Source organism: Rattus norvegicus, chromosome 11 (genome assembly GCF_036323735.1).
Source record: "Rattus norvegicus strain BN/NHsdMcwi chromosome 11, GRCr8, whole genome shotgun sequence".
NCBI classification, from domain to species: domain Eukaryota; kingdom Metazoa; phylum Chordata; class Mammalia; order Rodentia; family Muridae; genus Rattus; species Rattus norvegicus.
This window is the reverse complement of record NC_086029.1, coordinates 63628356-63644538: the sequence shown is the minus strand read 5'-3', so window position 1 is coordinate 63644538 and position 16183 is coordinate 63628356. Positions and strand designations below refer to the sequence as shown.

The following is a 16183-nucleotide window of genomic DNA, read 5'->3' as shown; positions in this document are numbered from 1 at the left end:
GTGGCTTAGTCCCTGGAAGCTCTGGTTGCTTGACATTGTTGTACATATGGGGTCTCGAGCCCCTTCAAGCTCTTCCAGTTCTTTCTCTGATTCCTTCAACAGGGGTCCTATTCTCAGTTCAGTGGTTTGCTGCTGGCATTCGCCTCTGTGTTTGCTGTCTTCTGGCTGTGTCTCTCAGGAGCGATCTACATCTGGCTCCTGTCGGCCTGCACTTCTTTGCTTCATCCATCTTGTCTAATTGGATGGCTGTATATGTATGGGCCACATGTGGGGCAGGTTCTGAATGAGACTCCATATTTTCAACTCACAGCTTTGCAAAAAAAAATTATTTGTAATCCCTATGTTAATGTTGGGATTGGTTTCATAGTCACTCGTAGATAGGCACAAAAAAGTGAAAAATCTGTCAGCTTACAGGCACAGACCCCACTGAAGCTAAACAAAGTGATCTTCAGCCTTTTCTTTCTTAGTAGTCATATTGTAAACAAGTTCCCTTTTGTGGTCTTGTTAGCTCCCCCTTTAAGCATTTAAAATTTTTTTATTATATATGTCTTTACTTACATTTCAAAGGTTATTCCCCTTCCTGGTTTCCTGTCCATAAGCCCCCATTCCCTCCCCTCCCCCTCCCCCATACGGGTATTCCCCTATATATCCTCCTGATTGCCCTCCCCCATATTCTTTTTCTATGCATAAATGTCTCTTTGTAGAGCCGTACTGATCAGGGTTCACAAGCCCAGGAAGGCCTTGTAGAGGAAGTGCATGTCTTGAATAAGCTATGTTCAGGTATGAGTAGTGGTGTAGTTGGCCATGGATTCAGTGTTAATTAACAGCACGTGTTGAGTAAGGTGTCTTTTTAAGAGAAACACAGCCTACGTCAAGGGTAGGCGTGAGTGGTTGATGAAAATAGTATGAATGGGGGTGGGGAGGACTCCCAAGAACCCAATCCAGAATTTCTCCTAGGAGCAATGGCTCAGTGTTTGTTAATTCACTGTTTGTGATGGAACACAACCACTTGTGTGTTGTAGAAAAATGCTACCAACTATGTGCTAGGTTATATATGCAAAGTGTATCAGAAATGAAGGCCTCTTTGTCAGTTTCATCCCAGCACCTGGAGCTCACCCCATCCCCTACAAGCTGTACTCTGGCCTATTATGTTTTCTATGCATCACACACTGGGTCCTGTTGGTAGCTCCCCACCACCGAAGGTTCCCTCTCCTCTTGTAAATACCACCCCATTGACTCCTGCACTGGAGTCTTGCCAGGGTTTGAGGGTTACAGTCTCACCTCACTTCTGTATCTCGTCTCCTCCTCCACACGCCCTGCTCCACATCTGGTAAATTCTCCTGCTTCCTACTATGACTTGGTGTTGAGTCAGTGGCCTAGGCTGACCAACAATCCTTAGCACTTCATTTCCAGAATGTGAGATACCAGGGCAGTTCTCCTGGGAGAGTTGAAAGTCTGCAGCTTTGGGGCATACGCATCCCTCCAGCTTGCCATTCTGACACTAATCGAGGGACAGTACAAGGGACTACGCCCCTAATCAGCTGGATTAAGTTGCTCAAGACAGTTGATGTAGGAAAAGCAGATACTTAAAAAGCTATTTGCTCTTCATGTTCACCACACGTGCAGTGTTTTCAGATTTACTCAGTTGGAGGTCTTTTTGAATGCAGGAGAATATGGAGGAGGACAATCAGGGGGATGTGTAGGGGGAATACCCGTATGGGGAAGGGGGAGGGGAGGGAATGGGGGCTCATGGACAGAAAACCAGGAAGGGGAATAACCTTTGAAATGTAAGTAAAGAAATATATAATAAAAAATTTCTAAAAAGAGAAAAAAGGAAAAAAAGAAAAGGTAAAAAAAAAGAATATAAAATACATGTACAACTGCTCATGACATCTTGATGATTTCATGTTTCTTCTTGTGGACATATTCATAATCCATTCATTTATTTGTTATTACCTACTCCAGTATCTTATCATCGTACCTGATGCAGAAACATCAAGATATTTTCTTTATAATACCTGCCATTGTTTCAAGACCAAATCTGATAATGATTTAATGAAATCAAAGATGAATGAATAAATTATTTGAGAATAAAACAAAACAAAACAAAACAAAACAAAAAAGCCTTAAATCCTCCTTGAGTGACTAGCAAAATAGCTACTGGGGCTTTAATTCTTTTTCCTGTCTAGTCTTCTCCTACAGACGTCAGACTACTGTCCCAGCACTAGAATTGCCTATCACTAAAAAATAAAATAAAATGAAATAAAATAAACACCTCTTTAAACTTCATACACATTTGTTGCTGGGTATGTCCCTCTGGTTGACCCTGGATAGACTACTCCTATGTTGTTGACTACCCACGCATCCCTGTCATTCTTCCTCTGTGATAGTCTACTCTTTGAGATAGCATAGGCTAGGCATTCAAAGCCTGGCACTGCCACATCCGGCTCTATGAAAAGGAAAATTACCTGACCATACCAAATGTCAGTTACCACTTCTGTTAGATGGGTATCTTAATGATATATGCCCTGAAGAACTATTGTGGAGACTAATGTAGCTAATGTGTGCCAAACACTTAAAACATCATTTAGTATATTAAAATCCATCAATAAATGTAACTTGTATAGTAGTAGTTATTCAAAGAGACTGCATTTCTTTCTTCCATAGTTCTGGCACGGTGGAGAATACACAGGAAGCTGGTGATGGGTCTTTTCTCTTTAAGACTTTATTATGTGTTTGGGAAAGGAAGACGGGCGCAGGCTTACTTTCTGAACTAAAAATAAAACCAGGAAGTGTAACTGACACAGCTGGTGTTAATAGGAACAATGTGTGGCCACCCCCTGGGAGAGGGAACACTGGAACTGCCCACCCTTCACTTTCACCTCTCTTTTTCACTTTCTTCTCAAATAGATTCTTGGTCTGGATAGAACCAGGGATAATGACTGAGTCATGCTGATGGGTCAACTGTCATCAGAACATCACCAGGTCCTGTGGGTGTGCTTCTGTGGCTGCCTCCCTGACTCTACCTCCTCTCAGAGGTAAGTGGCCAGGAGCATCAGTTTTGCTGGCACACTGGAGCCAGTTTCTCATTTCCATATGGCTGGAGCAAGGGTTGGGGAAACTGAGGCCTGTGCCTGCCAACACTCATGTTCCTGCCTGTCCCCATGTGGTTCAGGAAGTCCCTGACCAACCAGAAGAAGCCTAGAGGAAAAGGGCTTCAGTATGCATCCTAATTCTTTCTTCTCACTGAAAGTCTTTTTGTGCCAGTTTTTCCCTCCTGGTTCAATGAACAATTCTACAGTATTCCAATAGCAGGAGACAAAATCTAAGACTGATTCTTCAAGCACTTCATTTATTGAATATTTACACTGTGCCTGAGGTACTGGCTAGCAAGTTCCAAATGCTGTGATATGAATCAGCTCCCTTTCTCTCTAAATCCATTTCTCCATCCATATTTTGAGGTGGTTTTGACTATAGGAAGTTGTTACTGAACTGAGGCAACTGGGTTCTGTCTTCATAGCCCTCATTGTGTTACTACCATACCTGACTCATACCTTCTTCTATGTGCTTCTCTTCTGAATTGTTCACTCTGCACATGAGTACAACCATCTTTACATTGGGCCTCTCTTATCTTACCATACCCTAAGTGCCTAAGAAGACAGTCTAGTGCACCGTCAAAAGTTATTCTTAATGATAATTTCTTCTCAGTTCTAACATTTGGGGTATTCTGTGCTATATTGTGTCTCCCCAAAGAAATGTGGAAGTCCTAACTCCTAGTACTTCTGAATGTCACCTTATTTGGAAATTGGCTATTTGCAGAGGTGGCCATTAAGATAAATTCATATGGGTTATGGCCCTACTTCCATTATCAAGAATTCTATTGAGAAAACCAAAACAAACAAACAAACAAGCAAGCAAAAAACAGCATGGCAGGAATGCTTGGGAGATCATGCACAAGGTAAAGTGCATGTTGCACAAATACAAGGAATCCAGTGCTGAGACAGGCAGATTCCTGGGGCTGGCCTAGTCTATTTCACAAGTTCTGTAACAGTGAGAGATCATCCACAAACAAATTAAAAAAAAACAAATTTAAAAAAAAAGAAAGAGAAAAAATATTCAATGTGCTTGAGTAACTACAACCAAATTTGTCTGCTGGTCTCCACATGTATGAATACATGTGCAGATACATAGGCACATGTGTACACATGCACACCTATATACTCATGAACACATATATATGCATGCATACACCAACACAACACAAAAGAGGAAAAGAAATACGCATGAGAAAAAAGGATACGGCCCCTGCAGCAAGCCAAGGCCGCCAAGGACCACTAGCAACCACCAGTAGCTGGAATTCCCAGAAAACTATTTCCATAAATCCCCCAGGAGTGTGGTCCTCAGAACACTTTGACTTGGGCCTCCAGAATTCTGTCGCCCCAGATTGTGGTACATTTTTCCATTGTCTAAGAGAACTAAGACACAGGACAATCCCTGAATGGTACAACAGTCCACTTGCCATCACATGCCAAGTTAACTCCACTATCAACCACGGTCAACTGTTTTTCTCTTTTCTCTATGGTCCCAAGGATTCTACATCACCCACTATGGGGTATACCTGAGAGCTGAGAGTTGCTAACGCAGTAGTAGTAAATGATGGTTGTTGTGACCTAAAGAAAATAGTCCTCAGCAGCACACTACTCTTCTCTAGTTGCTTGGCAACTGTGGCATTCTCTGGGTCCTCTTATGTACCAGAGATGGCAAGAAGATGACTCTTAGACCTCGAGAAATATTCAGTCTTCTGTGCTCTCTCTAAGTCTTTTGGTTTCTTCCTAAACTGTCCAAAAAGATCTTGCAGTTGCACCACACGCAGTGAGCCTTCTTGAACACATTCCACACCAGCTTTCACCCCAGAAACTTTATATGACTGTGGGAACATAGATAGGTAAAATATCTGCACAGTATGCAGTACATATACTGAAAGTAACTCATAAACAAGTGACTTTAAAATAACTCTTCAGCCTACATATAATTTCACACTTTATTAGCAATGAAAGTAAATTTGTATGCTAAGGAGATAAATGTGCTTACTTATTTTTACGTAAAGAATTAAATCCTGGCTAAACATTTAATAATACTGCATGACACAGAACTCCCTCAATGTTTTTCATAGTTCGTAGACATTTTGGTTTTTGAAATTGCCAATACTGAAAGTGCCATTTTATATAATTACGTAGCACGTTTAGAGCCATTTCAGAAATTGTTGGAAATTCTGTCCTAATCCTAAGCCGAAATTAATTTACTAATTTTTACGAAACTCAAATCAGCAACTCAAACAGCAGTCTTAAAAATCAAATACTTTAATACAAATGAACCCAAAGATACATGAATTTGACTGACACTTTTGCTGAGGAATGATAGTAGGAAAATAATAATAACAAAAAACTTTGCTCCAAGCCGTTTTTCTGCAGGAGCAGAATACCTTTCAGTACCATAACAACACTGAAATCCACAACGGGCTGCAGTTTAGAATTTGAGCATAACAGTATCAGGAGTATTTCCTTGTCATTGCAATGGTGTGGCAGCACACAGAGCAAAGTGCATATGGTTGGCCTTGAACCAAGACTTCCATGAAGTCCTGAGATGCAACATAAGCAACACTGGCAGAAGTGCCCAGCACCCAACACATACTTGGTTCCGAATTAATTTTTGGTCATTGTGCATTCAGATTCTTTTTTTTTTTCTGTTGCCAGGGTTTGTACAATGCCCACATGCAGATCAAAAAGCTCTGGTATAGTTGGGCAGTGGCGACACATGCCTTTGATCCTAGTACTCAGGAGGCAGGGGCAGGGGCAGGGGCAGGGGCAGGGGCAGGGGCAGGGGCAGAGGGAGAGGCAGAGGGGGCAGAGAGAGGCAGAGAGAGGCAGAGAGAGGCAGAGAGAGGCAGAGAGAGGCAGAGAAGCAGAGGCAAGGAGATCTTGGAGTTTGAGGTCAGCCTGGTCTACAGAGTGAGTTCCAGGAGAGCCAGTGCTACACAGAGAAATCCTATCATGAATCAATGAATGAATGAATAGACAAATAAATAAATAAACAAACACACTCCAGTGTAAAACACAGCTATCTTCCAGCCTTCAGAAGACATCCTAGCAGATGATATGACTTTTGTCAGGGTGCTCAGTTATGTATCGTAGGAGCATACTGATGTATCGAGCTCTTTCTTGTTCATATATATTGTATTTCTTTTAAAGATTCTTTCTATTTTTTTAAATTATGTATTTGTGTGTATCTTGTACTGGCTTGTTTTATGTCAACATAACACAAGCTAAAGTCATCAGAGAGGAGGGAACCTCAATTGAGAAAATGTCTCCATAAGATCTGACTGTAGGGCATGTTATTAATTATGATTCATGGGGGAAATCCCATCCCATTGTGGGTGGTGCCACCCCTAGTCTGGTCCTTGGTTCTATAAGAAAGCAGGCTAAACAAGCCATAGAGAGCAACACCACTCTATGACCTCTGCGTCAGCTCTTGCCTCCAGCTTCCTACCCTGCTTGGGTTCCTGCTCTCACTGCTTTTGATGATGAACTGGTATTTGAAGCTGTGAGTGAAATAACTCCATTCCTGCCAAGTTGCTTTTACTCATGATGTTTCATTACAGCAATAGTAATCCTAAGACAAGTCTGTATGTGGCTCCGTACACATGAGTCAGGCACTTGTGTCTGTCCATAAGACTGACAGATAAACTGGAGCTGTAGTTAACAGGCAGTTGTAAACAGCCTGAAAAAGGTCCTGGGAACTGAACTCAAGGTGCTTTTCACAAGAATAATACATGCTATTAACCATTGACTAATCTTCCCAGCTTACCTTTTGTACTTCTTAGTAAGGTAACCCTGTATTCTGGCCTCACAAATCCTCCTGTAGCTATCAGTTCAGGGGGGTAGCCTGTTCTCTTTGGGTATAGTTCCCATCCCTTTCTTAGCAGACCCCAAATTTCCTCAGATGGTTTATGATATTTGACCTTACATCAAGGGCTGGTGGCTAGGAGGTGGGTGGAGGAAGCTTCCGAGGGGGCAAGGAGAAGTCTTATGAGAAGCAATCACGGCACCAACCACACACAAGAGGAACAGACCCGTGCTTAGCAGAGAGGAGTGGGCTCTTCTGCTGCCCACCAGATTCAGCCATATTTGGCTTCCAAGAGTCTGCACCTAGATACCCCCACTTCCAGTCCCAGGGTATCTGAGCCTTGTTCTTATATCAGAGTTGTGGGGGTAGCAGTTCAAGCTTCTCTGAAGGTCTGTGACAGTTATAATGAGTTTTTCCACCATCGAGCAGGAAGTGATTCAGTTCAAAATTTTCCTTTAGAGTCTACCTTCTAGGATCATTTCTGGTACCCATTATTTTTCTTACGTTGAGTTTCCTAAAGACATGGAGACTGTGTGTGGGCTATTGTAGGAGCAGAAGTGGACAGTGACAAAAATCGCAGAGCAACGAAATTGTAACTGAAGACTCACGGACTCCTTTGGGGTGTTTTGCAGCTGTGATAGCGCTTCAGAGCCACGCACAAATTGACTTAAACACACAGGTCTTCATGCTTCACTTTAACCAGTAATTGGTTACAAGGTGCCTGAGGGGAGGTGTTATGACCTTGGACAAGGAAGGTCCCTTTGACAGCGTACAATCTCAAGAGAGAGATGCAGCTATGAAATTCAGCAGCAGCCAACACTTCCAGAACCTCATGGAAATGACTGCTTTTATTCCTGACCAGGTTGCCTGGACAGTGTACAACTGTATCCAATATTACACATAGCACTCTCCTTCATTTCCCTGGTTAAATAAAGCAAGGCTTAGAAAGCCATGAGAGATGCAGACCTTGGTTATCTGTGGAATTCAGGGCCCAGTATTTACTGAGCAAGCATTTGTTGGCTAAATGATTGAAATGGATAAGTAATTAAAGCACATTTATAGATGTCACATCGTGTAAACTGACAATCACTGTCACAGCACATCACAGAGAATATTAATATATGAAATCACATACAGGAGAAATCCCAGAATACTCTGCTTTTGTATCAGAGTATGAATCCACACGAGACCACGCATTGATTTATTTACTAATTTATTTTGAAATTAAAACCATATCTAATGCACCAAATGAGACCAGTGAATGTCGTGAGTAGGGGACTTCTTTTTGTCTTAACCTCCCAAGTTGATATGGAAAGTTTTAATGAACAGACCTAGCTGTTCCTTTAACAGAGATGCTGTCCCTAGATCAATATTTGTAGTTGAATTGATGCAAAAAGTAACTCTGGTTTACACCCACCCAGCTTTTATTTTTGACTACTCACTTCACTAAGTGTCTGCCTCGGACTTTAAGTGTAGATTTTCAAACATTTTACACCAAATATTGTCCTCTAATCATCTTTTATCAAACATTGGCAGTATCTCATAGGCTGTGAGAGAAAAATATGTCTGAAGTAAATCTGATCCACTTGTCAAATATTTCTAATCACAAAATTTCATAAAAAAAATTGATAGTGTATTTACTTTTCTAAGTTTTGACAGCTCCTGTGTGTGAGCTCGTGCTTGCAGTTAAAAGCAAATGACCAAACCTATTACAATGGAGTGATATTAGGAACAGTAGCAAGGAATTTTGTGGACTTCCTCTCCTATCAAACAAGCACGCCTAGCGAAAAGCATCTTAAACCCAAGAATTCCCAGCGAATAGAACTTATGTCAATGGTTTTCAGCAAGGCAGTGCTTCTCAACCCATGGGTTGTGACTCTTTGGGATCACATATCAGATACCCTGCATATCATATACTTATATGATGATTCATAACAGCAGCAAAGTTTCAGTTATGAAGTAGCAATGAAATAATTACACGGTTGAGGTCACCATGGGGAATTATATTAAAGGATTGCAGTATTAAGAAGGCTAAGAACCACTTCAGCAAAGGAGGAAGCATCGGTTTCAGAGTACTTACTCAGAACTAAACAAGAACAGCAGGACTGCTGTGATAAGAGACCCCTAACGCGGAATTTCCTGTGGCTAGGTAGAACCAGAATGGCACCCCTTTCCTAAAATCCTATCAGTGAATATAACATTTCACAGGGAGAGACAAAAGCCCAGAATTTCTCTGACTCCACAAATGAGTTGCAGAATCTAAATTCCTTGTAAATGTGGCAAAGAGGTCAGTGTCCCTCTACCTATTCTCAATTGGTTAGCAGGAGCCCCTATCCACATGTGGTCAGTGAAGCTCTGGTTTCTTTTGTCTCACCTCAAGACTAGGGGAGATTCCTTGACAGGGAAGGGCAACTGAAAGTATCCAAGACCACGGCTGCGCTCTCCAGCCACCACAATGGACTCAGGGCTTTTTCGTCTTTTTTTTTTTTTCCTTACCGGAAGAGGTAATTCCCAACAACACAGCTTCAAAATTCTTCCCAAAGGAACTGGGCTGCCTTGAGAGCAGAACATGGTAAGGTTCGAGCCTAAGGACTCTGCTGCACAATAATCCAGATTTTGATGCTCAGCGGTTTTGTGGAGGTTGGTACACTGAAGAGAGCAGCAGACTAGATGTGTCTATAGTGTGCCAGAGAGAGTGTATAACCGAAGAAGAGCCCTCAAACTATACATTCATGTTTCTTTTCTTAACCTGTTTACATATGACAAAGAATAGCCATACATAACAGTTAGATGAGTGCCGAAGTGCAACACAATTATTAGTGGCAGCATGAAGAGAGTGAGTGTCGGCAAAGCTCCAGCTGAGAATGGAGGCTGTGCCACAAGTAAGAGACTGGCAATGGCAAAGAACACAGTGACCATGACAAATTTTATGAAGAGTCTTCATTCTTTTCTTGGCTGCTTTAGTGGGCATAAAATTTGAATACAACCTTGTATTTTTAGATATGAAACACACACACACATACGCACACACACACACACACACACACACACACAAAACAATGACAGAATAAGAAGGGGACAGTGGATATATTGTATAGTACACATTTATTAATTTTCAAATGTGCATTAATTTTAATTTGATTGCGATAAGTCATGGCACTTACAGTAAGTCCTAGGACAATTAAAAAAAAAAAAAACAAAAGCGAGCAAACATGGCTTGGTTTGTAGCTCAATTGATAGAGAGCATGAGGCTCTGGCTTTGCTCTCCAGCACCACATTAGTAGGTATAGGGAGGTCTACACCTCTGTGATCCTAGCTTTCAGTTAGAAAGAGGAAGATCAGAAGTTCAAGGTCTTCCTTACAGAGTTGGAAGGCAGATAAGGCTACCTCAGACCTTGGGTCACAACAAAGGAATTACAAATAATTAGATGTGAACATAGGCAGAAGAAAGTCTGGAGATGCTAAGGACTCCCCTGAGCCACATGTTAGATGAAAAAAAAAAAATCCAGCTCTTTCCTAGAGCCTTCCAGGAATGTGACCCTACAAAGATCCTGATTTTTGCCTCTAGCTCTCCAGAGTACAAAAATGGACTTCTGTTGTTTAAGTCGGCCGGATCGTGGTTGTTTGCCATGGCTGTCCCAAGAAACAAAGGACTCTAGAACCATTCCTAATGGTTTGGGAAATGATTGTTGACATTATTTTTTCTGAAAATTTAGAAAGTGAAGAAAATTCTCGGTAAAACCTTACATATTATAGATTTAATTGTACTCCCTCCTCAGTTCATCTGTTGGCGTTCTAAACCCTAATATCTCTAAATGGCCTCTCTTGGAAATAAGGTCCTTGCAGGTGTAATTAGTCAAGTTGAAGTCATTCTGGGATAAGGTGGACCCTAATATAACGTGGTTGAAATTTAGGACATGAACAGGGGTGACCTGTGAGCACTCATGAAAGGGGTATGCAAGGTGAACATTCAAACAAGGAGTGTGCAAGGTGAACACTCAAACAAGGAGTGTGCAAGGTGAACATTCAAACACGGAGTGTGCAAGGTGAACATTCAAACACGGAGTGTGCAAGGTGAACATTCAAACAAGGAGTATGCAAGGTGAACACTCAAACAAGGAGTGTGCAAGGTGAACATTCAAACACGGAGTGTGCAAGGTGAACATTCAAACAAGGAGTATGCAAGGTGAACACTCAAACAAGGAGTGTGCAAGGTGAACATTCAAACACGGAGTATGCAAGGTGAACATTCAAACACGGAGTATGCAAGGTGAACACTCAAACAAGGAGTATGCAAGGTGAACACTCAAACAAGAAGTGTGCAAGGTGAACATTCAAACAAGGAGTGTGCAAGGTGAACATTCAAACACGGAGTGTGCAAGGTGAACACTCAAACAAGGAGTGTGCAAGGTGAACATTCAAACACGGAGTGTGCAAGGTGAACATTCAAACAAGGAGTGTGCAAGGTGAACATTCAAACACGGAGTGTGCAAGGTGAACATTCAAACAAGGAGTGTGCAAGGTGAACATTCAAACAAGGAGTGTGCAAGGTGAACATTCAAACAAGGAGTGTGCAAGGTGAACATTCAAACACGGAGTGTGCAAGGTGAACATTCAAACACGGAGTGTGCAAGGTGAACATTCAAACACGGAGTATGCAAGGTGAACACTCAAACAAGGAGTGTGCAAGGTGAACATTCAAACAAGGAGTGTGCAAGGTGAACACTCAAACAGGGAGTGTGCAAGGTGAACATTCAAACAAGGAGTGTGCAAGGTGAACATTCAAACAGGGAGTGTGCAAGGTGAACATTCAAACACGGAGTGTGCAAGGTGAACACTCAAACAAGGAGTGTGCAAGGTGAACATTCAAACACGGAGTGTGCAAGGTGAACATTCAAGCAAGGAGTGTGCAAGGTGAACATTCAAACACGGAGTGTGCAAGGTGAACATTCAAACATGGAGTGTGCAAGGTGAACATTCAAACACGGAGTGTGCAAGGTGAACATTCAAACAAGGAGTGTGCAAGGTGAACATTCAAACACGGAGTGTGCAAGGTGAACACTCAAACAAGGAGTGTGTGATGTGAATACTTACACAGGAATGTGCCTGCCACGTGAACACTCACACAAGTTCTGCTGCCATAAGCCAGGCAGCCACTAGGAGCTGGGAGAGAGATGGGAACAGATCCTCCTCTGGCATCTTTAGGTATCCGTTGCCCTGCCAACACCTTGATCTTGAATGTGCAGCCTCCTGAACTGGAAGACAGCAATCTCTGTCCGCCATGTCACTTGGTTCCAGTCTTCCACTATGCACAGCTGAGAAATTACTGGAGCCATATTAATAGTTTCTACTCATATTAACTCTTTCTTCTACTCATAGTCTCAATTTATAAATATAAATATGTATTCATATATGCACACATATATACATCCCACACATAAATGCACCCAGATATAGACAACTTTAAATCTGGATACTAGAGAAATTTTTCTTTAAATTATATAAAACTGGAAAATAAATCAAGAGGATTTCCAAAGGGTCTGTGGAGTAAGATGGAGGCCATCTTAATGAATGGACGTGGTCCCCTGTCACACCTAAAGGAACCAATTTTGCTTTGTTTACTGTTGATGAGGGTCCAAATTCTCTAAAGTTACATGTCAACCTAAAGAATGTTGACACAGTTTAAATGATTTCATTTCTGGTGAAAGATTCATTGGTTTCTGTCCTTTGGAAAGGGTAACCCCTAGAGATTAAGATATTGTCCTGTATCTAAATTACGACCTTTTTTTCAGTTTTCTTTTTTTTTCTCTTTAAATTTGATATCCTTTGAAAAGGTTTAACATTGTGCCTCATTTTCTCATTAATGAGCTCAAAATATTCTGACACCGTACACTGTATATTTGTCCTAGATTCATGTTTTATTACTTAGAAAATTATACTTTGACGTGCCTTAGATCAATGAAATCAGACTCTCAGGCTTTATGAAGAGGGGGTACTATTAAAATGGAAAGAAGTTGGATGACTGAGATAGAGTAGCCAATTTAAGTTTCTCAAATAATGTCAATTTAAAAATCACAAACACTGAAAACTATTACCTAGCAATACTATCATTTTATAAATTGCAGCAGAGGGCTTTTTAATACAACGAGAGTAGGAGAAAATGTAGTGTAAACTATGTGGCATTATGAAAATTCACTCCATTTCGCTTACTTTTCTTGCAGCATTACATTTCGGTGAAAACCTTTGTGACAAGTATATTTAGGAAGCATTGCCTCCAGACGTCTGGCTCCCTTTGTATTTATTTGTGCGGCTTTCTTTGTTCACACACTGAAGATCTTTGCTGGGGCCTTTGCAGGCCCTGTTGAGTGCCTACCATGAGGCAAAGAGCACCAAGCATAAGCTTTTTCTGTATGAAAATATGGTTCCTGACATTGCAAAGGTTACATTCCTGCAGGGAAAGATTGACACTGACTAATAGTCCAAGTAATTTACAATAAAAATCTTTGGCTATGCATTATAAAGAAAGAAGTTAATAGGGTACACTGGGCAGTCCATATGACAGTCACTGCATAGTATAAATGGTGGCTCTGGTGGAAGGGCATAGGAACTCTGTTGCTCTCAAAGCAAGGAAACAACCTTCCTTTCCTTAAAGGTGACATATATTGCTAGAGGTAGCACAGAATCAGCAGTAGAAGATCTTTGACTTAACATTAACTTGGGTTTCTCAGAAGCCCTTGTCACAAGCAGATTTCCACCTTTCCCTTGCTTCCGCATCCCTAGAATAAGATGCTGAGTGATGATCAGGTCTTATATAGTACGAATAAGCGGATGGAAATTAAGTCTTTTCATGTTAGACTAAGAATACAGAAGTGCCTTGTTCAGTTGTGTGGTTTGAATGAGAATGCCTCGCTCTAGGCTCACACGTGTGAGTGTTTAGTTCTCAACTGGTAAACTCTTTAGGAATGATTAGAAAGTGTGGCCTTGTTGGAGGAGGTGTGTCACCTTGAGGTGGGCTTTGAGGTTTCCAAAGCCCATACCAGGCCTAGTCTAGCTCTCTTTCTGCCTCCGTCTTGTGACTCAAATGTAAACTCTTAGCTACTGCTCCTGCACCATGCCTACCTGACAATCACACCCCCTGCCATGATGGTCATGGTCTCACCCTCTGTAATTATAAGCAAGTCCCAAATTAAATGCCTTCTTTTATAAGCTGCCTTGGCCATGGTGTCTCCTCACCAAACTAGACCACTGAGAGAATTATAGAGGGATGCCATATCATACAATGGATCTGTTTTATTAAGACATGGGTCATAAGAATGTGAAGGAGTCCTACAAAGATGAAAGGGCTTTAGGACATGCTAGCTCATCTCGGTATAAAAGCTTTGGAGTTAAACTTCCACTTTACTGGGTAGAGACAATAGTTTTGTCAATACAAAGGAAGAACATATTAGTCATATGACCACTCGTGTCCCTCCTCCATTCTGCTACTGGAGAGTAGATGGGGAAGACACCCAAACTCAGAAAAGGGTTGGAACAAAGGATGCTTACTTTAATAAAGGAGATGGAGGAAACCATGTAAGTAGGTGTTTTGACTGGAGAGCTGAGATTACAAGATTGGTCCAGAATTCAAAGCTTTGGTCTCCTAGAGAAACAAACCTGCTGCCCGTGAAACCAGCAAGACAATGGTCAGAGTTCTCATTCATAGGAAATTCTTCTATATGTTTGCATTTTAGGGTAATTACAATAACACATGTGTATCAGAAGAGTATTCCAATTTTTGCCCCATCTCCAGTAAGTCATCCATGTTCTAGTACAAATATAAGTTTGTATAAGTGGTCACTGAATATTGCAATCATGTAAATTTTTGAGAAACACAAACAGGTAATTATAGAAAATCAAGTCAGTGCACAGGTGAGATGTCACAGGTAAATATGATTGTCACCAAGTCTGATGACCTGAGTTCAATTCCTGGGACCCACAATGGTGAAAAGAGAGAACAAACTTCCACAAGTTGTCCACACATACACACTAAAGTAAGTAAGTATGTAAACAAAAGACAAATAAATAACTTAAAAAGGACAGAAAGAAGGAGAGAGAGAGAGAGAGAGAGAGAGAGAGAGAGAGAGAGAGAGAGGAAGGAAGGAAGGAAGGAAGGAAGGAAGGAAGGAAGGAAGGAAGATCAGTCAGGTTAGATATCCTGAGGATAAAGGAGCCATATACTCAAGGTAATAAGATTAAATGAGATATATGGTGGTGTTAACTCTAGCCTACTCTAGTATATTACCAGAGAAAACAACCAGTCAACCAAGGTTGAGTTCACTAGATGAATACTAACAAAGGATGCCAACTTCACAGGATGTGGGTAATTTTTCAAGATGTAGAAATTATGGAAGAATACTTACAGAGCTTTAAAGCCACTTCAATGGGAGATTTCCAAATGACTCCCCAGAAGTAGTAGTTGGGGGATAGTTGATGCTCTAATTTTGAATGATAGCAAGATAAAGATCTTTGGATTGATGAGCACAGCAAGATGAAAGTCTTGGAGAGTTGGGACAACTTGTCTTGATAAGCCAATAGTTAAAATGGTATAGAATTTTATCTTCTTGGTCGTAATTCCTGGACTAAGTGAAAGCAGTTACTTTTGCTTTGCCTCAGTATTGCTAGATTTCAGTATTAACAGAGATGGGGAATTAGGTTGATTTCTTCTTAACTTTTTCCCCTAGCTCGTCACAGGATTGACTCTTGTCATCTAGACACAAGATCCATTCAGAACTGTACCAGTGTAGATTGTATAGATCAAGATAGTTGTACAGTAGTCATTTTAATCTTTATCAGTTTTCTTAGAAAGATCGTGTCTGGATCATGATAGAATAGCACTTGTTCAGCAGACATTAGGTCTTGGAGAGCCCACACCTGAGTTTTGTGGCATAGGTGATTACTACAAGAAAGAATCTGTTGTGAGTTGGAGTCAAGAGTGAACAAATTAAATAAGGAAAACTGATGTCTAATTTGAAAAGGCAACATATGTTGCCGGGCATGACCCACACTATACACTTTCATGACTTCTGTATTTACCTCTCTGATAATTATAGTAATATTATAGCCCCAACAGAAGCTGTAACATTCTTTCTCCAATTCGGTTTGCACTCTTGTGTGAAAGGCCTCTCATTTAACTACCACTTGCCTAAATTTATGAACTCCGCAGATGAGCGTTTGCATGGTTTTAGCAATAAGGCCATTATCTGGTTCCCTCTGCACCATCATCGGTAGAATTCTACTGACT

General features: G+C 41.2%; 1 long non-coding RNA gene across 2 annotated transcripts in view; it reads left to right on the top strand.

Moving 5' to 3' along the window:
• The window catches only part of LOC102548829 (uncharacterized), a 101667-nt gene that overhangs the window by 67550 nt on the left and 17934 nt on the right, over positions 1 to 16183 (top strand). For both annotated transcript variants that reach the window (XR_010056121.1, XR_010056122.1), the window contains exon 7: positions 2911 to 3038. This is a non-coding gene — a long non-coding RNA (uncharacterized LOC102548829). The remainder of the gene's footprint in view (positions 1 to 2910; positions 3039 to 16183) is intronic.